At 44.4% G+C, this 27,501-nt stretch overlaps 1 long non-coding RNA gene across 1 annotated transcript; it reads right to left on the reverse strand.

Moving 5' to 3' along the window:
* Nucleotides 1–437: 437 nt before the first annotated feature.
* LOC310774439 lies at nt 438–3,355 on the reverse strand. The gene is made up of 4 exons (XR_014552598.1): nt 3,261–3,355; nt 1,108–1,157; nt 882–953; nt 438–562 (listed from the first exon to the last, which is right to left on the reverse strand). It is a non-coding gene; the product is annotated as an uncharacterized lncRNA (long non-coding RNA).
* Nucleotides 3,356–27,501: the final 24,146 nt, after the last annotated feature.

Below are 27,501 nucleotides of genomic sequence, written 5' to 3' on the forward strand. Positions count from 1 at the left end.
AAAATAATAATGCAGAACGCAACCAGCATTTCCTTGACTGGATGAAGTTCTCAGCATCAAAATTACCTTAACCAATAACTTAAAACACAATCGAAAACCTCTTTGACAAACTGCTCTGAGAAACTCCAGGAATAAATAAACCAAATAATCAAATACTTACAAATTCTTAAAAAATAGAATAAAAATAAATACCTTTGAGCTTTGATTGTTATTCATGTTGAATCCAGAAAAAAAAGCCTCATAAATAACTACAAACTGATAACACAAATTACAAGTTCAGCATGTTATTTTAAGTAAAAGTGCCCCCCCCCCCTCTGGTCCAACAATGTTCTGGGCTTTGAGGTGTGGATTGAAACCCGTGTGTGTCGTCGGTCGTGTCTTGAAGCCAGCGGCCGCGGCGAGTAGCGTCATTGGGACCGGGGCGGGGAGAGGAGAGGTCCGCCTCTTCCCAGTCGGAGTGTTTGATGGTTGACAGTGCAGCTGAAGAGCAGAGGATGAAGTTAAGGTTTGTGGGTGCTGATTGGGCGTGCTGGCTGTCAGTCAAAGGAACCCTGGTGAACATCTGGAAGAGTGAGCAGAAGAACATCTTCAAGTGATGACTTTGTCTGACGCAGAGCAACGCAACATTAGCGGGTCTTCATACTATTCTGCTTTTTGTGGAGAAAGCGCTGATTATGTGCTGATAAAAACAAAAAACAAATACACTCTGTCACCATGACGACCAGCTGCAGTAGCTGCCACTGTCAGCAAAACATACATACTGTACATGAACCATATTGTGATATACAGTATATTGATATCAGGAAAAATCCTTCAATCGTGATATATATTTGTCGCCCAGCCGTATTTTAAACACAAACGTATAGAGGGCTTTTACTAACCACATGCAGTTTGTGCTCACTTCGTCACCTGTCATCCCATCGCTTCCCAGGAGGAGCTTTGAATGTCTTATTCTAGAGTGAAGGGAGAAACAAATCAAAAGATTACCATTTAGTTTAACGGCAAAGTCTCACTAGAATATATTAGCGGAAATGCACTGCTAGATTCTGAGAACTTACACTTCCGCTAGAGACTTCAAACACCACCAGCGCAATGAGTCATGCTCACCTTGTGCTTTTTACACTTCATGGAGAAGTTGTCCTCGATGAGCACACAGTCTGCAAGGACAAGAACACAACATGAATCGATGAGCGCACAGTGCAAGCCACGCGTATGGGATCCACAGAGAACCAGGCAGCCAACTGCTTCTGTGTGGAGTGGAGAGGACAATCCGATGCATGAGTGCTGCCTGCCCGCCTGGAATCTCTGAATGCAATTTTAACGAGCCAGTTTATGTCTTTGCATTCTACATCAAATTACATTAGTTTGTTTTATTTTGTATGTGACATATGTATTGGCCAAGTGATTAGTTAGTTTATGGGCTAGAAATTCTGCCAGATTACAGGCACTAGGCGGCCATCTTGCCTGCAGAATTTTCTCCTTGAAATGAAGATTGATTGACAGCTGCCATGTTGTGATATGATTGGTTGAAATGGGGTTGACATTTGATGTAGATTACTCTTATGAATGAAATCTTGAAAAATTAACTTTTGATGTGAAAAAGTGTGCAAAAACTAACTTTTTTGTTGTTTTGTTTGCATACATTATTAAATAGGTGCACTGAATACCCAGGTATGTGGGGGGGGGGGGGGGGGGGGGGGCATTTTTGGGTTCAGCTCGTCTTTAATCTGAGAATTCTAACTTTATTTTCAGAATTCTGACTACCGGTATATTCTCAGAATCCTGATCTAAAACTCAAATAAATTGTTAATCCACTTTGGTAGTTTTAAATTACGGTAGATTAGATTAGGACGAAAAAGAAAAAAAATCACTCGACCCCATTTGAATTGACCCCAATGCACTGAAGTTGGCACTGGCAATCATCATAGTATATATAGCTATACCATCATAGTATATATAGCTATACCATCATAGTATATATAGCTATACCATCATCATAGTATATATAGCTATACCATCATAGTATATATAGCTATACCATCATAGTATATATAGCTATACCATCATAGTATATATAGCTATACCATCATAGTATATATAGCTATACCATCATAGTATATATAGCTATACCATCATCATAGTATATATAGCTATACCATCATAGTATATATAGCTATACCATCATAGTATATATAGCTATACCATCATCATAGTATATATAGCTATACCATCATAGTATATATAGCTATACCATCATAGTATATATAGCTATACCATCATCATAGTATATATAGCTATACCATCATAGTATATATAGCTATACCATCATAGTATATATAGCTATACCATCATAGTATATATAGCTATACCATCATAGTATATATAGCTATACCATCATCATAGTATATATAGCTATACCATCATAGTATACCAGACATAGTAAACGGTCTTGCACTTGGACTCACTTTAATGGTCTGTCTGCAACTATGAGCATAGTAAAAAATTACTATTGAAAGCTGGCTTATACAAAAAATAAGTAAAATTATTCATTATTAATATTCAAATGCTCGGTCACCCCGGCCTCACTCAGTGTGGCCCCTGGGCAATTAATTTCCCCCATTTATTTTTAAACAAGGCGGATGTTTTTGGTTAGGTTAGACCACCAAAATCTGCTTTTATTTTACTGTACAACCCAGAACATGGCGCTAATGGCGTTAGCATTGTCCATCCACATACTATTTAACATTAGCATTTGAGCTAACGCTATTGTAACAAACTATATCCAGGATGCACATTGAACATGCAACATTATTAATCTGATTAATATCACATACTTAGGTGATGTACCCCATCAAATTGCTGTAGCGGGTTGTTTTAAAGCTAGAGCAAAGTTTCTGGTGTCATCTGAACGGAAGAATTACTCAATTTGAATGTGAAAAATATAAATGTTGGTATAATAAACTTTGATTACCAGTTCTTTTCATCAAATTAGTAGCTCTAATTGGGAGTGATGGTGTTACAGTAAACTACTGGTGGAAGTGCATGGTCACAATCTGGCTCTCTGGTAGCGAGGACATTTTATGTGGCCCTCTCTATCATCAAAGTTCACTGCTCTAGTAAGATGTTCCAAGTGTCAAGAAGAAGAAGGTGGGTGAGAAAGGTACATTGTGCTTGTACACACAAGAAAGGGCTGGCAACATAGAGAATGACACTTTGACCCTTGGGCTGGGTGTAGGTGAAGGCCAGAAGGCGGGGCTTACCTGACTCCAGAGTACATCTGTAGTGATACTTGTTGGGACAGCCCTTGAAGAAGCAGCCCAATGTGGCACCTGGGTTGTGGCAGCCTGTGCACATCTAAAAAAAAACAGAGTAAGAACATCTAAAAACACCACAGAGTAAGAACATCTAAAAACACCACAGAGACCACAGAGTAAGAACATCTAAAAACACCACAGAGTGGGAGTACTCAGGTACTCGTTCATAACGTCAGTACCCCCCACTCCCCACCCCTTTAAAAATAGTCTAAATCTACGCATGCATCATTATGTGGATCTGGCAGCATGAACTGCACGGGCGTCAAGTCAGCCAGAATGTACATGTACGTCATCCGCTTTGTTGCTTACAAAATAAAAGGCTTATTGTAACGTTGTAACCTTATCTATTTTGAGTAATGCGTTACAGCCATAGTTTCACGCCATATAACATCACGAGTATTTTGATACAAGGTTTGCTGCTTCGTTCGTTGAAATACTCTTTTCTCCTCCAACGTGCCTAAATAAGCTATTTACTTTTGGTTAAGTACGATTATTTTGAAAGTTTTAACCGGAGGTTTTCCAGCTCATCCCGAAAATGGTGGCTGAAGATATGTTCCCGAAGGAGACAGATGCACGCTTCTTCATAGTGCACGCCCGATAAATCTCATTCAAAAGATTGTTTATTCAAACTCATTTGCAGTAGTTTACTGACTACACTGTCGTTTCCCATAATGTTAGTCACAAGAAATGTGGAGAAAGAATCGCTTTTTGGGAGACAATCGCTTCATGGTGATCACTATTTAGCTGCAGCTGTAAGGTTAATCACACTGGTCAGTGGTCAGTTTTGACTTTTTGGCAGAACACCGGACCTTGTAATCCGTGGATTTACGTTAGTGTAACAGTGATCATAAAGTAAAATGGATGATACTGGACAATGGACATGTATTGGAATTAGGGGTGGGACAAAATATCGATACCCACGTTATCGCGATATTTCCACCCGCGATACGTTATCGATACACTGGCGCCAAGTATCGATATGTTTATTATTATTATTATTATTTTTTTTTTTATTTTTTTATTTTTTCAAGTTGACTTTATTTATGTTTGTAGTTGAAACAAAAACATAACTACTGTAGGCTACATGAATGGAAATGTTTGATCATTAATATCTACTTTTAGAAATTATATAGGTAGGTAGGTAGGTTATAGCCTATAGGTTTTCTTGTTTTAATAGTAATAATAAAAAGACTTAATGTGTAACTTTTCCTCCGTGGTATCGAAAATGGTATGAGTGAGTGAGTGAACTCAGAGAGTTCATGTCAATTCTGCTAATAAATGCATAATACATGATTTTTTGCCTTCAGAGGTATTTTTTTCACTTGTTACACAGGTATCGTGATGTATCGTCTTCCAATATATCGCAGTATCGCAGTATCGCAGTATCGTGATATATCGTTATCGAGGGCCAAGTATCGTGACGATATCGTATCGTGAGCTACTCAGCGATTCCCACCCCTAATTGGAATTGAGCCTTCGCTTGTTTCACAATACTATTGTCCACTCCGAAGCCCTAATGCCATCCATCCAACCATCGGAGATGCTGTCTGAGGTAGGCTTTAGACCAGTGATACTCAACTGGCGGCCCGCGGGCGCCCCCTGTGTGGCCCGCGATGGAATTGTAAAAAAAAAAAAAAAAAAAATTTTTTTTTTTACAGTGCACCTGAACGCAACATGCAAGATACCCGCTGAATAAGTGTCCAAATGTTAATGTCATTCTGGCCAATACTCACACTTCTGTTATAGCATTTCAGTCTGGAATATGGAATATGTTTCAATAATCTATGATTTAGCTGCTAAATTGTCAATTGCCATCTGCTCGCTACCCAGGCACTTATGTATGTACTTAACCTGAGTAACTATCCGGTGTGCACAACATTGTCAGACTAAACTCCGTCTGACACCTACAATCCGCTACAGAAAAATGTATATTGATTGTTTATTAACTGGCCCCTGGCCTTCTATCATTTCACGAAAGTGGCCCCCGGGCAAAGCAAGTTGAGTATCCCTGCTTTAGACGCTAGCTTGGCGTCACCTCACCTAATATCACAGTCAGTCAGTCCCTCTCCTCACATGCTCCAGGTAACGCTTTCTCCATGCAAAAATGCAAAGGTTATGTGTGAACAGCCCCACACACAGCAGATTACCCCTGCTCCGTCATTACCATAGTAATGACACAGACCCCCCCCCCCCCCCCACACGAGTACTCGTTCATAATAGAAGGAGAGTACTCGAGTATTTAAATTGCTTAAAATGCCCATCCCTACCACAGAGTAAGATTTGAGTGTTTGCCAGGGTGTCTGCAAAGCCCTTTTCCCACATGCGTACCGGAAAATTACCTGTAAGTCAATATCGGACATTTCCCTTCACACTTCGGCTCGCGCATGTGGGAATCTATCAGCGAATTTTCCTGTATGTTGGGGGGGCGGGGGGAGGGGGGAGCTTATTTGGGGGGTCGGCAAAACTCGAAATAAGTTCGCTTGTCAGTTGTCACACAATAAATCACACTCGTTTGACTTAAGAGCAGCGTCAAGCCGCCAGCGTAATCAACACAGCCGATTTCCCCCTCCCCTCTCTGCTCGAGAGCAGCAGCCACGGACAGACACAGCGAATGACACAGCAAATGCACAAGCGAAATGTGGAAGTAGTTTGCTTTGATGTGCGCGAATGATTAGTTGATGCACTTTGAAGAAGTTGGGATCCGTGTCTGAGAGAAATAGTTGCTGGTTCGATGTTTATCCGTTCACCTGCGTCGCGTTGAAGCACTTTTTACAGACTGGCTTTGTTTGATGTGTCCGGGGTTGCCTTCGGAAATCAGCAAGCTGACATACTGCTCTTATTAGGCTATCACAAGATCATTTCGCCAGTTTGCTTTAAGGTGCGCGAATGATTAGATTATGCCCGCTGGAACATTAAGCAACGTGTGTAGGCTACTCCTCGCCCATGATTGAAGGACCGCTGTCGCGGAAAATGACTGGAACCGTTTCCACTTGCGTCTCCTTAAGAGCATACCGCTCTTCTGACTGGGTCGAAACTGGTGAAATGTCGGGGACGACGGGGTCGCGCTTATACCGGCACGGCGCCTTTCTCACATGCAGGCATTAGACCACGTACCGGTCATTTTGCTGTACAAAGCGCATGTGGGAAAAGGGCTCAAGCGTCACCAAGGTAAACTGAAGACTTAACACCTTTTGTACAATAGCAGACACCAGCTGATCCAATTTAGGGGCCCTTTACACGAGGACAGTTTCTGAAAGAAACGACACAATAGCGTTTCCTTCACACCTTTTCCTTCGCACCTTCCCCCTGTTTACATGAGCGCTGTTGAATTTTTAAAACGCCGTAATGTACATGCCAGGTCGCTAGGTGGCAGTGTGATCACCTTATTCTTTGCCCATACAAGGACGCTTACTGCATGACGTAATTTCGCTTTAAACGCGGAAGTAGAGTACACTTTCCGCAGTCATTTTAGACTTGCCAAAAAGCTTTTTTCAAGCAAAAAAAACCCCCCAAACTGTTAAAGTTTTAATATTTGTCGGGTGAGAATGTAACATATATGTGACCAGTTTATCAGAATAACGCCTATTGGAAATATTTAACGAGCAGCGAGGACCGGGAGCGCTGAGTGTGATCTGTCACCCTACTGCTACTGGCAGTGAGAAAACACTGTCGACTGCTTTTGTAACTAACGTTAAATGCCGACCGGGTACAGCCATCGGCTCCTCGCAGCAGTAACGCTATGAACATGTAACTGAAGTTGGCCGCAGTGTAGCTTAATTCTGAGTGCTGCCAAACTTCATTCATACTGACGTATTTGGTTGCCAACTCGCGCACGGCTATGGCGTAATCGCGTGTGTCGGCACGTCAGAGTTTCTGAAATGTGCCGTTCCAAAGCGATTACATGGAGCGCTCAGCGGGAAGCGTCTCTAACAATTTCACTCTGGAGGGTGGTTTTAAAATGTGTCGTTTCCTAAGCGCGAATTCGCCGTCGCCGTCTTAACGGGAGGCACTAACGATACAATAATTCCCCGTTTCCATAGGAAACCGTCCTCGTGTAAAGTGCCCCTTAAAGTCACTCACCGTCTCCACTACTCCAAGCAGAAATTACACAGGATCTTCCCTACTGTATCACCACTATGTGAAAGGTGTCGGAGGGAACACTATTGCATGCCTTTTGCTTCTGCCCTTCACTGACGCGATTCTGGGCCAAAATATTTGACGGGTACTCTAAAGCGGTGTTCACACAGAGATATTTATTTTTCGCTCTGTCGCTCGATTCAACCCTTTGGAATCACTCTGTCGCTGTGTTTAAATCGTTCGTCAACAGGCACACGAATTGACGGACATCTGGGGGCTATAATGTTACGCAATGTCATGATGTTTGTCTACTACGAGCCACCGTAGTTGTTTACAAGCTAAGCCTATCAGCGTGCTCCTAACGCGAGCTCTATACCGGTAGTACAGACTTCACTTCATGTCAGCTGTCAGCCTGTCAATCAGCTGTCAATGCGGTTTGTTGCCACACAATAAACCAGCGGTTTGTTCCAAGCCAGTGTGATCCTTGACTCACTCTCACACGGCAGCCAATCAGCGTTGAACAGTGAGCAACTGATGCCAGCGAAATTTCCCCCAATTGGTTGGGATATTTCATCTTGGGCGACGTCGCTCTGTCTCTGTCGCTCGGACGCCCAGTGATTTTTCTCCCGGGCGAATATACGCTCAATCACTCGTTTGCATTGACTTTGTATGTAAAGTCGATGCCAGCGAAAAACTTTAATAGGTCGGTGTGAACCGACCTACAAAATAAGGCCTACAAAATAACCCTTCAGCCGGAGGCAGAACTCGCCATCTTCGGCCGTTCGGAGTCTTCTCTGAACTTCCCTACAGCTGTGCAACAGTCTCTCACACAGGGGACAACTGTTGCCAAGAAACTAATCCTGAAGGAATGGAAGTCCCCCACTTCACCCTCTTTTCAATTGTGGCTGACGGATATGACCTCTGTTATACAGACGGAGAGACTTGAGCTGCTTTCACACATGTTTGGAATTCAGGAGTTATCTAGAGGCCATACGGATGGCTGTCATATGTGAATGTCTGCATGCGGCTCATGCGCGCTCCCGCGGAGCCTCGTCCTAGCCGGAGGGAAGTGTACCCCCAGCCGTAGTCGCAGAAGCGTATTGTCCCCCCCCCCCCCCAGAGCTCCGTGAGCTCGTGAGTGCATGAGGACAGAGACGATCGTGACAGATTATTATTATATAAATAGTCGATGTGAATGAGCGAGCAAAAAACACATGCCATTTGGTTTTCAAATGAAGCTCAAAACTGCTCCGTGTGCGACAGCCAACATGTTGCGGATTGCTGGATTGAAAGGCTCATGGCTCTGATCTGATTTCATGTCTGCTTCGCACAGCACACACATTTAATAAGCATTTTTGGACGCGAGGGTCGTCCCGCTTCCCAGTATTGGACATCGCTAGGTAGGGTATCTGGATCTGGTTGCGTTCATGTCTTTGATTTAACGTTTACACAGCGTTCGCGCAAATTCCAAGTAGCGTCAAGTCAGGCAGTATAAAACGAAAACTTCCGGGTATAACCTTCGCAATAATGGCAATTAAATAAAGTAAATGCACGTGTAATGTTTTTTTTGTGTGTTTCGAAAGATGCAGAACGGAGATAAACTGGAAGAATATCTGCTCCCTTCGAAAAGTCAATTTTAACCCGTAGTGAGTCGACATTCTGATTTTTTGTTACTAAGTAATACAACATTTATTTTATTTTGAAGGTAAAAACGTCTAGCTTCCTGTATTCTGTATAATTCTAGTAGGTTTGAGGCATTTTAGGACTGAACATAGCAAAGACCTGTTTTGTTTGTACTGCTTGCGACTCGAGGAAATCGATGCATCTGGGCGTGAGTTGTAGGGTTGTTTAATTAATTACTTACTAACGTTATGCGCAAACGATTATATGCCGTGAACGTTAGGCAGTTATCGCCCATTATGTATTTTTAGTTTTCACAACTGTGTGGTCATGCCCAAATTCCCCCACCCCCGCCGCCCGCCCCCTCTCTACTTTACAAACTCTGCGGAGGTGCTACTCATGTGTGAAAGGGTACACTTCACCTATCATCCGGGGCAGGCTCAGTGGGGGGCAACCCTGACCTGATCCGGAGTTCATGTGTGAAAGTGGCTTTAGGTTCCTGAGGACCAACTCACTTGGGAAGTTTTCAGTTATTTGGGACCCGTTTCTGGCCTATCTCGCTGAAGTTGGGGGCGACGGGTGACTCCCCTGGCTGGTTTCTCATGGACTCCTTGCATGGAATCCCGGGCATAATATCTTCTACAAACCTATAAGCACCATATGTGACTGGTAGCGTAACGTAATGCAGAATGTCGACAATATTATGTATGTTTGTTTTGTTTCCTTCTTTTTCTTTCTTGTGTCTGAGCCTATTTGTTTGTCTTGTTCATGTTTTGTTTAAAAAAAGTTGAAAATAAAATATTGGAAAAAAATACTTTTGTAGAGCGCAAATGAGGAAGTAACTTCGGTTATACTCTTGTTAGTTCGGTTACTCTTTGTTTGTTTTTGGCTTTTGAGGCGCTGTGTGAAATCACTGCGCCTGGCGGCCATATTTGGAAAGTAGTTCCCGTTATCTATTTACCTTAGAAAAGGACTGTTTCTCTGCATTTTGGATTCATATTTCATCGAGTGGTGAGTACACAAGTCACAACATGTACATAGAGCTTTTTGGCGCTGTTGGAATGTGCATTTTTGGTGACTTGAACGGAGAGAGTAGGCAGTTGTACGAGTAACTCCCATTCATTTGCAAATCTAACTAACTGGATGTCTGTAAATGACAGACGAATAAATGCATCGAAAACCGTTATTTAAGGACAATTACCCTACTTTATAACTGTTTTTGCGGTTTGTTTGGCTCCGCTAATTTGTGCGGTATGGAAAAAGTCAATATCACGGCAGCTCTATTCAACTTATTCTTTGCCCATACAAGGACGCTTCTGCATGACGTCATTTCGTAATAGTCTTTCCGGTTTTAAACACGGAAGTAGAGTACGCTTACCGCAGTCATTTAGACTTGCCAAAAAGCTGTTTTCAAGCTAAAAAGACCCCAAACTGTTTTAAAGTTTTAATATTTGGCGGGTGAGAACGTAACATATATGTGACCAGTTTATCAGAATAATGCCTATTGGAAATCTTTAACGAGCAGCGAGGACCGGGAGCGCTGACTGTGCTGACACCGGTCGGACTAGCTATCTGTCAAATACTGTAGTGGCTACTGGCAGTGAGAAAACACTGTCGACGTGCTTTTGTAACTAACGTTAAATGCCGACCGGCATTTAACGCCATCGGCCATCGGCTCCTCGCAGCAGTAATGTTATGAACATGTAACTGAAGTTGGCCGCAGTGTAGCTTAATTCTGAATGTTGCCAAACTTCATTCTTACTGACGTTTTATTTTGAAAATGGCCGCCAACTAGTGCTGAACTGGAAGAGCAAATACGTTGCGTCGAACGCGGAAGAGAAGAAAAAGTGGGCATGGTGAATAAGGTGAATTACAATACAAGTGTAACCTCTTCCTCTTTTGACCATTTAACTGCCAGTTAGAGCAATTTCACCACTGAAATTAATGTGACTAACACTCAACAATCACCTGATCAAATGAACTGGAACTGGGAAACATGGATAATTAACTTCCTGCATCTATTGAGCCCCACCCCCTTTGTGTAACAACATGTACTCCCATTACAAGACTAACTGAGCCCCGCCCCCTTTGTGTAACAACATGTCCTCCCATTACAAGACTAGCCTGTAGCTTTACCGTCTCCTGTGCCACCTTGACAGCCTCCTCCAGCCCGAAGACTCTGCCCTTCACGAGGAAGACTCCCGCCGACCAGATGCCGCAGTCTTCGTGGAACCAGCGCTCGCAGGCCTCCTGGGGCACCATGGGCGGGCTGTACCAGTCCTCCACAGCCTCCTGGGGCACCATGGGCGGGCTGTACCAGTCCTCCACAGCCTCCTGGGGCACCACGGGTGGGCTGTACCAGTCCTCCACAGCCTCCTGGGGCACCACGGGTGGGCTGTACCAGTCCTCCACAGCCTCCTGGGGCACCACAGGCGGGATGTACCAGTCCTCCACAGCATCTAGCCTGGCCCGCTTGCTGGCGGGGCTCCCCTGCACGTCGTCCTGATTCAGCTGAGATCCGGGGGCGAGGGGCCACGGTGCCGGCGTGCGCGAGCCCTTCCGTCCCCTTCCTCTCACGCTGCAGGATGAAGAGGACGAATCGCTGTAGTCCTCCTCATCTTCCTTGAGGCCCGGCGTGCTGGCCGGCATTTTGGTGCCGGGTCGGTAGCCCTCGGGGTAGTAAGGGCCGTGGAGATCGCCCAAGTCCATGGCGTTGGCCGACTGACCGCACAGGCAACAGACCAGAGAGCGCTGGTGCTGGCTGTGGGTGGAGGCCCGGCCCAGCTGGAGGCGGGAGGTGCTGGGTATGACTCCAGACAGGAAGTGGCCCTGTTGTTGCTGGCCCTTCTTGTGCTGCGGCTTCACCACCTCGGGGTAGTTGACGACCGTACACAGTGACGGGGACGACTGCTTGGGCTGCATGTGGACAAATGGAGAGAAAGTGTCTAACCTCAGGTCCCTTTTCTCTTCCTTGTAGTTGACGTACCTCAACTTGATCTCCGGCTCTTTGGGCAAGAACATGGAGGACGGCTGGCTAGGCTTGTATTTCTTTCTTCTCCTCTTGGGAGGCTGAGGCACCTTCACCTTGGCAGCGGGAGGTTGTTTGCTCCCTGTAGCCTTCTTGCCTTTGGAAGGGCTTTTCTTTGGAGATTTGGGTGGTGGGGAGATTCTTGCCAGAGGAATCTCTGTTGAGGGATCAGGTTTAGAAATATGTTTGGGCTTTTTCTGTGACTGTTTCTGTCCAGCTGACTGAGGACTGGACTGTGGGTTAGGGTTAGCACAGTTGGGGCTCGCCTGCGATGCGTGTTCCTTCTTTCTGCGTTGTTTCTTTGACTTCTTGTGCACAGCTAACTGAGGACGTGGCTTTTTGGGGGGGCTGCTGTTAAGTGAGTTTTTGGAATTCTTGATGATTACAGAATCTGAGGTAGACTCTTTGCAACTGTCAGTATTAATGCTGTTAGTTTGACTCCTCTTCAGCGGAGTTGCTGCTTTTTGTTTCTTCTTTTTCGCTGAGATAGGCACTTTCACTCTGCCTGTCTTTTTTGCTGACAATGCGGTGTCATTCTTCTTAGGACTGGCTAAAGTAGCAACACTAGCTGCGCTTTGAAGAGGTGTGGCTTTCTTAGCAGTGTGTATGCTTTGAAGAGGCGTGGCTTTCTTAGCAGTGTGTATGCTTTGAAGAGGCGTGGCTTTCTTAGCAGTGTGTATGCTTTGAAGAGGCGTGGCTTTCTTAGCAGTGTGTATGCATCCTGACACTTTATACCTGTGGGGGTTGATGTTCATGACGATGGCCTCCAAGCGTGTCCCTCTGCCAGGACGCTCCGGCAGCTTCTTTCTTTGTAAAGTCCTCTGTAGTGTTGTAGTGTTCCCATTCATGATCGGAGCAACATTCTTCTTCTTGGGCTTCTCTTCTAAAACATCGGACAGAAAATCACCATCATCTGTCAAGTCAATCATAGGCTCCAAAACAGCCTTGCGTCTATGGACTGTCTGCCTGTGTTCATTGCTGGTGTCTAACCCTGGTGTTTTATCGCTGCTGCTAGATCTTGGACCCAGGACAGACGGCTGGATGGGCCCTTCTCGGTTAAGGCCATCCCACGCAGCCTTATCAGTCGCCTCCAGAAATGAGTTGTCTCCGCTGGGCGAGCTGGAAGCCCGGGGCAGAACGAACATATCTTCCACATCGTTCAGTGAGGTAGCGGAGGGGGAGACAGGGTCCTCCAGAGGACTGATGTACTCCCTGCTCAGTGAACACAGGTCTCTAGCACCCACACTGGCGGGGATGACCACTGGCTCCTGTGTTCTGGAGATGAGGAGAAGCACTTCAGAGCCGCCCCTGTCCTGATGCTCCCCTGAAACAGGGATTAGGGTCTCCGGTGAAGACTCAAGGCAGACTTCTGAACCCGACCAGCTATCACCATGACCATTTTTCAAGCCCCGCCTGCTTTCTGTATCCCGAGAAAGGCTGTGATCCGCTCCGCTCTGTAGAGGCGTGTCCGTGTTGCCATCACTGAAAACCACTGCGCCGTTGATCTCATGAGATTGCTGTGTTAGACATACTCCCACGTTGTTCTCTTCCTCCACCTGAGCCCGGAAAAGTTCTGTCTGTGCGGCAAGGTCCATAGGCCTGTCAAGCTGCTGTAAGTAGTGCTGGCTCAGTGCATAGCCAGGCTCTTGGAGGCCTCTGTCCGAGTCAAAGGGGGGGTGCAGGGAGAACATGCCCATAGACGGAATGCCATACAGTGGCTGAGATAAAGAGTCATGAGCAGAGAAGACATGAGACCTGCTCACATAGGACAGCGTGACTGTAGTGTTGGAGAAGGCATTGTCTGGTTGAACTTGATCCACTGATTGAAGCCTGATGTCTGTGGAGGCAGTCTCTGAGAAGGAAGGTAGTCCAGTTATGCTGGTCCCGGAGTTTTGGTACCAGCTGGGGGTCGTGACCATCTGCAGAGCCTCGAGGGAGTTGGCATTGAGGACGCATTCCTCGCCTTTCCTGGTCAGGTCGATCACAGTGGGGATGCTGGATGTGGAGAGGTCTTGGGGTTGTAGTTCATCTAAGCTCCCGGGTGGCTGCTCCATAACAACTGCAATGGACGCAGATGAGGAAAGAATGTTAGGATTTGTTGAGTTGGGCTTACCAAACATACAAGCAGGAATGTAGTGCAGGGTAACCCACTTAAACTCTCTTTAACCTCATTGTTATTAGCATAATAATGTTCATCTACCTTTTTAGACTGACATCAATCTGTATGAAGTACCAGTAAATGCACAGCACACATGCAAGTTATGAGACCTATAATGAAAATTATGTATGTATTAGTGATGCGCGGGCCGCAGTTATAACCACGCTGACTGCTGATATCCCACCCCGCGGGCGGGCCAGATCATGAAAATAAACATTCTGATTAATAGCGGATGGGTTGCGGGCGGTTGAAACGATGTATCATTAATGAGGAAAAATAATATTAATTGCTAGTCTATGAACGTATTTTAAGCTACATTTTTCATCATGCACATTCTTAGTCGCCTATTGTAGATCCCCCAAAGGACCCACGGCCGTAAACAAAACAATAGCCATGTGCTAGGTCGCTAGGCTCCACTTTTCGTCCATATATGGTCAATGATGTCACCCTCAAAAAGGAGTCTCCGCTGAAGTTTGAAGAGAAGACGCGTTTGTATTTTCCCATACAATGAGGCAATCGAGTAAACTAAACTTAAAGCTATAGCGTTAGCCGAGTAAACTACATGAGGGCAAGTGGTGGAGTGGACATAATACAGCATGGAAGTTTATTTGGAGTCTTGGACTGCAGCGATCGCACCAATGGCAGCAGAAACCGTAAGCCTGCTCCTTTTATAGCGTTTTATAGCATTTATAGCGTCGGGTGCGGATCTATAAATAGATATGAAATAATTTGCGCGGATTTATGGCGGGCGGACGGTTCATGCATACAGTACACGCGGATTAGGATGGCATAAAAGCTCATCCGCGCATCTCTAGTATGTATGTATGCATGTATGTATATATATATATATTATATATATATATATATATTACACACACACTATATGTATATATATAGCATTCGCATTCGCAAGCTCGGCCTTGCCCGCAACTCGGCTGCTGTGTGGCCAATGAGACCAGCATCACTGATGATGTCAGATTTATGAGATCATTGATGATGTCATCAGTGGGATTTATGACATCACTGATGATGTCACAGTGGGATTTATGACATCACTGATGACGTCAGTGGGATTTATGACATCACAGATGATGTCACAGTGGGATTTATGTCATCACAGTGGGACAATAACAGTGGGACAGAGAAACAAACGGAGACCTAGAGCCCCAGCTCCCATAGAGAGCTCCAGGAACGAGTCCGGAAATCATCGATGCTAACAGCCCTGGTTCTTCACAGTTTTCGCCTATGGGAGTTTTGAATGGGTTTTTGGCGCGATGCTTCTAATAATCTCTCTGGGCAACGCTGGCTTAATCAAACGCGAACCAGTGTTTAGTAACATAATCTTCACACATGAAGACCACTTTTATGAGTTTTGAAGCTTTTATGTGCCGTTAAAAGGGTGGCTAGCTAGCAAACGCCTAAATGAGACTACAATGTCGACGCGGATATTATACGTCATCACGAGTGAACGCGGAAATTCTTTCTCTCGCAATCAATGCGTGGACGCCTATGCGACACTGTGTGTAGTTCTGGATTAGCTTAGCACGAGCTTTTTACCTCTAGGGCTCGCAGTTACGCTTCAAAACTCATGAAAGTGGTCCTCATGTGTGAAGATTATCCCGCTGAACCTTGGTTCGCGTTTGATTAAACTTGCATTGCCCACAGACATTATTTGAAGCATCGCGCCAAAAACCCATTGTGAAGAACCAGGAAGTTCGGGACTTCCGCATTCAGCCTACAAAAATACGTCATCCCTGGAGCTCTCTATTTATATACTGACTGATCACACACACACACACACACACACACACACACACACACACACACACACACACACACACACAGAGTTAATTTGCAAAAACAGGTCAACGCCATTCTTAAAATGAATAAACAACACCTGTTTGATACTCCCTGGAGTGCACATACAAAACATTTTTGAGGTAATTTATGTGAAAATTACCAGATTAATATGTTTTAGTTGTGAATGATAGTAAAAATGTAGCAAAAATTAATTAATTACAATATAAATACATCAATATCTAATGTGTGTGTATATATATATATAGCCTATATATATATATATATATATATATATATATATATATATATATATATATATATATATATATATAGTGATGATGATGACTGCCTCATTGACCACACAAGACCCCCCCCCCTTCCCCACACACAAAATGACAAGTGGGAAAGTTGAACCAGATAACGTTAACATTAGCTAGCTAGGAACTGACGTGTGCTTGAATTTGAATGCGAAACATGGCGGTGACTGGCTGACAATTGACGTTATTGTTTATTTCCAGTATACGCCAATGTATCCGTTCACTATAATATTGGCTGACATGCCTCACTCCAGACGAGTCAGGGTGGGTTAGTTTAGCCACAGCTAACGTTACGTAGCTATAGGCCCGGCGCCCCACAGAGCGTGCATGGAGAGAATGACAAGTTAAACTAAATTAAATTTGTCAATTTAACGAGACCTTACTTAACGACAAAGGTACCTTGTTGCACATGACTTAGTAGATGTTGCTGATCGACGGGACCCACGCTTCAATTCGGCACGAAGAAGCGCTTTATTTGGATAAAATGTCAACAGTGGTCTGACACTGTTCGCTACTCCCAACGTTATTTTTGGTGCAAGAAGCTCGTGAACAGGCGAACCAATCTTAAAATGTCATTTTACTTCAAAAAGTGGCTATTGGTTTGTTTGATGTATGCCGAATTGAAGAGTGAATCATTAACAGTTTGTAAAGCTGTAGGCTGTGTTGACAATCGTGTAAGTTCGCCGATAAGCAAAGCAACATTAAATTGACATATATTTTAATGGAGTTTAGCGAAACATTCTCTCCATTAAAGAGAACGGAACGTACCGGGGTTAGGCCCGGCTGGATGAAACAAAGACAGCACTGCGCTGCCGATCCAAACTTACCCGGACGGGAGAGATGAAACGTCCAATTCAAGAATCTGACCCAGTCTGCATCTCTTTCAAGAACCCATCAAATTCTAACTCATCTAAACAAACACTACAAATAGGAGAAACCCCCAAATTAATAAATATGCACACACTTTCCATGAACACACTCTCGGATAGCAGCAGTGTCAAGTTAGCTAGCGTAACCAATTTAGGAATACAACCTTCAAAATAAAACGTGTCAATGTTGTTTTTTTGGTAATACAAAGTAAGTGGAGTGTGTGTGTGTGTGTGTGTGTGTGTGTGTGTGTGTGTGTGTGTGTGTGTGTGTGTGTGTGTGTGTGTGTGTGTGTGTGTGTTTATGAATGTACGGTGGGCTAGTTAATTATAGACAATAAAACAAGTGGCGGCCTTGGTTCAGTCCGGTTCAGTCGGCCTCGTGCGTTGCTTACCACCATCGATGTGAGGCGGTCAAATTTCCAAACAATTCTCAAGCACTAAACTTAGAACAGAAAACTAACTTGAACTTAAATATACTATCTATTTTCCAATACTACATTTGACACATTTATTTCTCATTCTTTCCGGTCATGTTGCAACTAACGGTGGGTAACTTAACACACTGCCTTTTTTTTCCCAGGATGGCGAAAGCATGACCCGCCCATCTTTGCCTCTGATTGGCGCAGGAGAGACGCAGAATAACCAAGCAAATATGATTGGATCAGGATTGGATGAACAACGTTTGACGCTAGGCCAATCAGAGGCAGAGAAGGGCGGGTCAGACACGGCTCTGGGTCAGAGGTCATGCCTTCATACATGACCCGCCCACTAGACCCGCCCATCTGGCCTCTGATTAGCGCAGGAGAGACGCAGGATATCCAAGCGAATGTGATTGGCTGAACAACGTTTCACGCTAGGCCAATCAGAGGTAGAGAAGGCTTCTGCTTCCAACTGTCTATGCTTCCAACGCTCCAGTAACCTCGCGTCACCAGGCTCTTCTCGGGGATAAATAAATGCTCCAGAGAGACAGTAGGTGGGAGCATTTGCAAATTATGGGAGCCAAGGCGTCTGTAGCCTGACAAGGGTTTTCCTGTTTTCAAGTAGACAAATCTGTCAAAGATGTAGCGTTATTTCAGCACACTGCCTCCAACAGAGACGAGAGAAGGTAGCCTGCATTGAAAAAACGAACTTAATGGCCTGTACCAAAGATACAAAAATGTACTATGAGGTGTGTAAGTCAGTGAAATGAGTGTGTCAGCTGTTGGATGAGTGTGGAATGGTGGGTAGAGTGTTGTAAGGTGTAGAAACTAAATTCACAAACAAAGAGTCATGGTGCTGGCATGGAGAGGGAGAGAGACAGACGGAGGCCTGCCAGCCATATGCACACCCACTGGAAGACACCCTCTCAATCAGGAATGAGTGTCAAATTGAGTGTCAAATTCCTCCCTGAGCAGCAGGTGTCAGTTATTTAGGCTGATTACTGCATTCAAGCTCAGTCTTGCTGTGACTCAGTGGGCGTGACCCCACAGTGACTTCTGCCTCTGTGACATCATGTCATACCCTCTATACTGGACCTGCAGGCAATTAGAGAAGGGGAAACCACACACACACACACACACACACACACACACACAAAGCAGGCCCTGCAAAGCAGAGGGCCGTCACAGGGTCACATGAACCAATATGGCTGCTGCAGAGGAAAGACATACAGCCCCAAACTAACACCATTCTGCACGTGGTTCAAAAGGCACACATAAAAGGTTATTATGGTCTTTCTTTTTTGTGTAAAATATCTGTTGATGTGCTTTTAATGTTACATAGACAATGTAATACAATGTCAACAATTGTATTTGATTTCAGCACATTTCTGTCATGCTAGCGTGTTTGAACTTGCATACTAATGGCTAATTACTGGAGACTTTAAAATGACAGACTTATAATTTGAACCGTTTTATGTTTTTATTTTCTTTTAGTCTGCTGACACAGCAGACACAATGAAGACGCCCAGGTGACCCGGCTGGGTCACCTGGGCGAGGGTGTATGATGTTGCGATACCCGAAACATCCTATGACCCCAGGGTACATCACTGAGGATACGTCCCAGTTGCATCCATGCAATGTTTTTTCTTTATAAGTTAGCCTGGCTTAGCCAGTGACTCATAGGAATAGACTACGTGACAACCAGGAATAGACTACTGACCACTGGAGAGTCAGTTGACAGCCGGAACAGGGACGGCACCCGGGAGCAGTATGGGTTAGCGCCCCAGCCTGCGTCTTCCGTGAGGAAGAAGCCCAACAATCCACAAGAGGCCTTTTAGGAAGGCCATTCAAGCCGCAAGTGGAGTCTGCAGTGCCACCAAGTACTGGTACTGCATGGTATCCACCAAGATACCATCACCTCGGAATGAGATGTTTGGAGCGGGGGAGTCTGGTGCAGCGCACAGGTCCTAGACCTGGTGAGACGAGGGAGGAGCCCGGCCGGGTGGCAACCCACAGAGCCCAGTCCCTCTACGTACCAGAGCCCCCCCCGGTCCCGGCAGAGTAGTTCCAGAGCAGCGGATTGAGTGGCCCTGACCACGTGACCACCTTCGACCCTTCCTAGAGGGCTGTCCGTGGGTAGCTACTGGGACGTAAGTTGGGGCTTGGCCAGCCCCGGCTGGGTCACCTGGGCGAGGGTGTATGATGTTGCGAGACCCGAAACATCCTATGACCCCAGGGTACATCACTGAGGATACATCCCAGTTGCATCCATGCAATGTTTTTTCTTTATATTCATTATTGACTACTACGTAAATATACAATAGGTGTCACGGGTTAGTTCTGAACTTCTCATTAAACTCGCATCTAGGGGTATTTTATCACTACACCAACGTCCGTAACATAAATGTGAACAAGGGTTACAAGAAGATTAGGCTGATCATCATTGAAGAGACAGCATATTACCTGGCCATGGCGAAGGATGACAGGCCACTCTAGTCGTCAGCTTTCCTCAGGGCTGGCGGGTTTGGCCATGCTCCTGGGCCAGCTCAGACAACCCGGCGAATGTGGGAGAACGTCCAGGCTTCCCACTTTCAGTCAATAGACCCCAAACGTGAGACATACATAGAATAGAACTTCATCCTAAAGGGGCACAAACAGATATTCACGGTCCACTGGCTACACTGCGTCCATTCCAGCCATGTCTTGCATCCGGAACTGAGAGCGAGCTCCGGGCCGCTACCATATGGACAATCTCCAGCCGCTCTCAACACATCAACACAGCGGCTGCACACAGGTACATATACACAGGTACACACAGGTACATACTGTATACACGGGTACATACACACAGGTACACACACAGGTACATATACACAGGTACACACACAGGTACACATACACAGGTACACACACAGGTACATACACACAGGTACATGCACACAGGTACATACACACAGGTACATGCACACAGCTACATACACACAGGTACATATACACAGGTAGATACACACAGGTACACACACAGGTACATACACACAGGTACACACACAGGTAGATACACACAGACACAGGTACATGCACAGGTACAGTATATACACACAGGTACATGCACACACGGGTACATACACAGGTATATACACAGACACACACACACAGGTACATGCACAGGTCCATACACACAGGTACACACAGGTACACTTCATACAATGATAAATCAGCCAGAAAACATAGGCAGACATATCTGAGCTAAGGAGGTACTGCCTACTCTCACCTAACAGAGCGTGACACTATAGGCTACATGTTATACCATACTAGACACAAACCTGTGTCTTAGGTCTTGGTTTTGTGTTCATGTGACTCATGGTTTCCATTTTGACAAATGTTTTAACATATATCAGAGATTTGTTTTGTGATACATTCATTTTTAATACATAAACAAAGGACAACACAACAAAGCACGAACGCACACGGTACATACTTTCATCATAAACACTCAAATCCCCCCTCCACCAGACAGCAATTAAATGTTTACTCTCCTGTGTGGTTTATCATGTATCTTTTCAAGCTTGTTTTAAGACCAAAACCTTTACCACAGGCTGAGCAAATACATTGTTTCTCTCCTGTGTGGATTCAACTGTCCTTTATGACCAAAACCTTTACCACAGACTGAGCAATTAAATTGTCTCCTGTGTGGACTATCATGTGTCTTCAAGTATCCTTTATGACCAAAACCTTTACCACAGACTGAGCAATTAAATTGTTTCTCTCCTGTGTGGATTTTCATGTGTGACTTCAAGTGTCTGTTCTGACCAAAACCTTTACCACAGACTGACACCGTTGTGATGCGTTGTGATGTAAAACGCGTCACAACGGAGCGCTTTGCCAGAGGAGGAAATGGGAGATATCTCTTAGCAAAACAGAGAGAGGTAAACACTGCCCATGTGCTTATATTACCCAGATTATTAATGATACAAAGTGGGTTGATTATCGGTAAAGCCATCCTTTAAGATCCCATATACAAATGTTCAAACATGGGATGAAGTCTGCTTTGATCATTTCAGTTCAAACTGTTGCTGTATAGATCTCTAGGATTTGTTGCCGACAGATAAACTTTGTCCTTCCACTTTCAAACAGCCCAAATGTCTCACCCACAGCCACAGTTAGTCGTGGTTACATGACTAACAGACAAACGTCCCTAAAATTTGTCTCTTCTTTGATTTCAGTGAGTTTAAAGGCCTATGTCCAGTTGTCCACCAGCTGCGGTACAGCTCCGTGCAGCTACCAGAACAGCCCCACACCCATGTAATCTGGTCAGACACGTGGACCCGGGAAAAATAGAACAGGTGCGTATTTTTGCGTGGCCCATCTATTACATGTGCCGACAGCTGGTGGACATGGGGCTTACTTAACCCTGACTTCTCTAGTCTCTTTCCAATCCTCATCATTGGCTTCAGTCTCAGGTTCAGAAGAGTCTGAAGTGTTGCCAGCTAGTTGGTTGTAAATGACTAGCTGGATCAAAGTTTGTGGCTGGTTCTGAAACTCTACTGTCCTCTCCCTCAATGATCAGCTTCTGTTTTCATCTGTTCAGTTGAGCTGCTGGCTAGAGGCTCTGCCTCTCAGTTCTCCTCAGTTTGGCTTTGATGAAGCGGTTCTCAGCGGTGAGGTTCTCATCAACATCAATCTCTTCATCATCATCTTCACTCTTCACAGGGACAGGAGTGAATGGGAACTCGGTGATATCGGCCTCCTCCGGCCATTGAAGCTGCTCTCCCTCCTGACTGGTCCAGAGTTCCTCCTGTTCCTCTTTAATGTTTGGAGGCTCTGGGTCCTCCTGGTCCAGACTGGAGCTCCAGTCCTGCTGCTCAGGGGGAACCTCGTCTTCACTGCCTAGCAGCTGTGGAGCATCTAACAGGAAAACAAAACATAATAAAATGAGTTAACAAAGTTGTTGCTGCTTTTACATTTAAAGTTGCAATATAGGGGCAGCAGTAGCTCAGGAGGTAGAATTGCCATCTGGTAGGGATGGTACTGGTTCCTGATTGGTTGGTACCGGAGTATCAATAAGGTCCTGGACGTTCAGAGCTGCTATAGTTTTTGTTTGTTATCGTCCCCTAACGATGACAAAGGGGCACCAGGCGAATACTTTTGACGTTACCTTTGGAGGGCGGTGTGGGACCAATAGAGGCGACATTCACCCTCTTAGTATAGACCTTATTCGATTTACGTAATTCACGTACGGGCACGCCCACCGCCGCCATGTTGTCGACATAGCGCTGCAGCTCTCAAGTGACCTATGTGAGCCTATGTAAGAGCAGCGTTTATAGGAAGCTAGCTGCTGTTAGCGTTACCTGTATCGTTCCTGTTGTGTTCGGATGGTGACCTGTGTTAGGCATGGCTGTAGTAATGACAGCAATAAAATCCCAGTGGTTTATTTCTATCTCTACCGTCTACAGACATGAAGAGAGCGAGACTGAGGATACGTCAGCACAGGAGTGGTGTGTGGATAGTTAGGAGAGACAGGTGAAACTTTCTGACAGCTCCTCACAGCAAAGTCTGTTCACCTCGTTTTTTCTTTTGTTTATTATTACAGGCATTAACAGCAGCATACAAACAACAACTGTGGGGTTTGTATTGCTGTCATCACCATCGCTATTTTGTAATGGAACAGAAATGACAATAAGGCTGTTACTGGTTGTCAGCTGCAGCGCTGTGTGTGCGCGCAGGCCGGTATGTCAACAATATGGCGCCGTCCGGGGTTATCAAATAAGGTCTATACACTGTCTTCAGTGACTAAAAAGCTTATATTAAGGTGAAAAAGTTACTGATTGGGGCTTTAAAAGATGAGTAGTATATTTGGAAGAAAACTAGTTTAATGATACCAAGCCGAATATTGCGCTGTTTAATCACACAACAGAATCTGAAAGATAAAGCGAGTTGTCGTTCTATAAATCCATTTACCAAATTACCATACAACTTTTTGTATGTTAAATAAATAGGATACATTATACATTTGGGCTGAATGGATTATGTCCAAATGTGTTCATAATCAGTTCCTGTACATTCCATTTCAGACACAATATGGTTTACATATCACAGTGGATAGGTAAATAAACTATACCAAGCATGTGACGTCAGCCAATTACCTTTTCTAAATGTACACTTTATGATACTTCTATATAATAACTTTGAGAGGAAATCTCACCTTTCATTTTACGCTTTCCCAATTGAGCTGTGGGAGAGAGGACGTCTGAGGTAGGAGGAGAGAGGAGAGCAGAGGACTCTGGAGAAGGCACGACAATAATATGGAATCCGTTTTCTTCAACCACTTCAAATGGTGCTTCTGTTGGTGGTGGTGGTGATGCAGTTGCTGGAGCTTCCTGCGCACTTGGTTGAGAACATAATTCTGCAAAATTTCAAAGGTTTTATCTTAAATACTTTTGAATTGTGTTTTAAAACAATATTATATCAAGAAACTCAACACACCTTATCTTTCAGGCCTTAGTAGTTGAACATTGGGCTGTATCATTTCCTGGTCATGACACGTCCAAAATGTTGGTCATTGTCACCATCTGTTGCTCCTGTGCTCAGTGGGAAATGGGGAAAAGTGTTCTATCCGCTCAGCCGATGATATAACTGGACTTATGTCATGGCCCGGAGGATATAGGTACAGCCCAAGATTCAAGGACCTTAAAGGAGAATTCCAGTTTTTTACAACCTGGACCTTCATTCCAGTTGGATTTATGTTTTACAACTCACCCTGAACAGACATTTCTGAAAACAATTCAGTATAAAGCTAGAGCACGCCACCAAACGCCTGGAACAGAGGCACCTGCTAAGTGTGTATTTACAGTACATCCTGTAAATAGCTTATTTTCTGCCATGCAGCGGCTCATATCCTTATTATGATATTGGCATAAATGTGAGCTGCTCTATTTGCCTCTCTCAGCCAGCTGACTGGTAGGCTCCACATCCGGGGACGTGTAACCAAGTCCCGCGAGAGGAGAGTCTCACATCAGTTGAGAGTTCAGCTGCAGTGGATCAAGCCGCCATGACAGTCCATGGTAAACACCGTAGGATTGCTGGATATTTATCTGATTTCGAGAATATGGACGATGCATTTGAATTCGATGGCCGCCCGTATTTCTTTGAGCCAGTATAACATCATATGGATTACAAACTGAGGATCTTCTATCACTCACCAAGGGTGAACACGCTGGCTGCAGCAAGGTACCATAAATCCTCTAATATTGATCGGGGCTTTTATTTACCGAGTCGCACAGAGCAACGGGCCTTTGATGGAGGCAAACTTATATTAGAGGCCTTTATTTCTTAAAATTAAACTCTCATGGACATAATCCCTTCATTTCCAGACTTTTATTGTAAAACATTGCACAAACCAAACATTTCCATTTAAAGTTTAAAGCAAATAAATTAACTTCACAGTTAAGTTATCGTAATAACGATTAGATTAACCTGGAATACCACAGGTATTAACAAAATATAACATCACAACTCAAATAAATGTGCCCAATGCCACATAAAAACAAAACAAATGGCAGACTGGCCAGTAACAATCTAACACCACAGGTCCCATAGTAATTCAAATGTAGCTACTGCCATCTTGTGGCACCGGTACATTAATACAAAAATGATATAGCAGGCACCAGGAGTTTACCGTATTCACCGTAGCTTTTGTTACTTCGTTTTTTGACCGGGCCTGTATTGGAGGCAGGCCTTTATTTGTCCGTGCAGACCGGGCCCCCGGCCATTATTAGAGTAGAGGCCTTTAATGGAATAGAGGCCACCATTAGAGGATTTATGGTAAATACAGTGTTCATTTTCTCATTGTCTCCATGATATAATAAGGATATGAGCCACTGCGTGGCAGCAAATAAGTGATTTATAGGACATAAACACACGCTTAGCAGGTGCCCCTACGTCCTCTATTTGAGTAGTGACAGTAAGCAACTAAGTATCAGATCAATCAGAAAACCGCATGTATCGATCAAGCCAATTTTAGAGAAAGAAAACAGCATTGACACATTTCCATTCAAGTACAGCTGCCTAGTAGTATGGAAATGCCTTTCTAACTCTGAACTGAGTTTTTTTATGGTTTCTTTGTTTCATATCACCATGAAGCAATATTTAACAAGATCTTACTTCTCAGCAAGTGCTGGTACAACTTCCTCATCTTTGTGAGGATTTCCAGAGCAATGCCTTCTGTTGGGCCCAACTGATGGAAAACATCAGCCTCCACCTGGCCCTTGCGGTCCTGATGGCACAGAAACAGGATAGGCTGGTAACCCAGTTCATGGAGCTTTACAACCTGAAGGAAAAACAATGATTAGAATAATATTCTACTTTTCTTCACTACAAATTAAGTATTAAGTAAGTCAAAAGGAGATATATAACCAGAGGTGTGTGCACAAGACATAATGGAAAATCATGCTAATTTTGACAAGGGAACTGAAAGAAACTTGAAACACAGGGCTGTGCAATATGTTCACAATCATATCACAATAATGGTTTGGATATTTTTCAAGATACACTGTATATCACAATATGGATTATGTATACAGCTTAAGTGCATTTTTCCCTCTGTAACCTGTTATATAACCAAATTGATGGTGCTTGAAGACATGCATGGTACTCTACAATGTAGTCTACATCACAGATAGGCTCTTCAAACGTATCAAAAACAAACTTTTACATTAAATTTCAGTTTTATTAAAATAAGGTTTGCTTGTAGCCATGAACTTAGAAAACAAAATAGTATATAACATTATTACAGTATTAACATTTGATTCCCTGAACAAGGGTTGCCTCAAGAATAACATTGAATTCCTACTTGTCCAACGGCCAATGACTTCCAGGCCAGTGGCCATGGCATGTAGTCATATGGAAGACATGACTGAATATGTTTAGTAACCTTGTCAATTTAAACTGACTCTCTCCTAATCCAGAATCGACGATAAGACAGCAGATTAGTTAGATTCCCTGTGTTCTAGTTAGTTCCGGTTAATGGCTAGAGTAGTCAGATTGTTTGAACTGCTGCTCATTTGGCCTGGCCGCTCTGCTGCTAGTTCCAGTGTGCCGCTGCTACCTGGGGCTGGGCGATAAATGTCAATTCATTTCTTGCTTATTCATTGGCTCTTTTTGCCTGATAAGTAAAATACATAACCTGACTGCTAAATTGTACTGTCCCCTGTGACTATTCATGACCATATCGCCCAGCCACAGTATATTCTATCTGTTCTGCTCTTCTCCTTCCCCACCTCCTCCCTTTCCCTGCTCTCTCCTCCCCCACATTCCCTGCTCCCCACCTCCTGCCTTTCCCTGCTCCCTCCACCACCACAAAAAATGGAAATGGAACTGAATTCACAAGAGACTCAGCTTTCCAGTCATAACCAATTTCTGCAATTCCAATATCGTTTAGGGGCCGTAGTATGTGGAAATATTCAAATAAAAACAACATTTATAATGCATATTTATAATGCATGCAAAAAACTGCATGTTTTTGGAAGATTTTTTTTTATTAGCATAAAGTGGGCATGTCTGTAAAGGGAGACTTGTGGGTAGGGTACCCATAGAACCAGGGCCCGAAATTAGAGCCCGCCACCCGCCAATGGCGGGCATATTTTAGCTTTGGCGAGTGACATAAAAGGGCTGTCCGCCACGTGGCGGGTAACAAAATAGTCATGTAAAATAATTAAAACTGCGGTGTGTTTTGGTCTTACGACAGTCGCCTTTATTGCAGCCCCCAATCTCTCCTTGCGCGTCATCTCCGGCCTCATTTTTGGCTTGTTTTGGCCGATGTCACATACGCTACTCTTCTGTCCTGACTGGCCGTGGCCATCTGCATTCTGCAGCGCCTGCTTGCAATGCAGGGAGCTAATGTT

The sequence above is a fragment of the Poromitra crassiceps genome (genome assembly GCF_964638095.1).
Source record: "Poromitra crassiceps genome assembly, chromosome: 4".
Classification (NCBI taxonomy): domain Eukaryota; kingdom Metazoa; phylum Chordata; class Actinopteri; order Beryciformes; family Melamphaidae; genus Poromitra; species Poromitra crassiceps.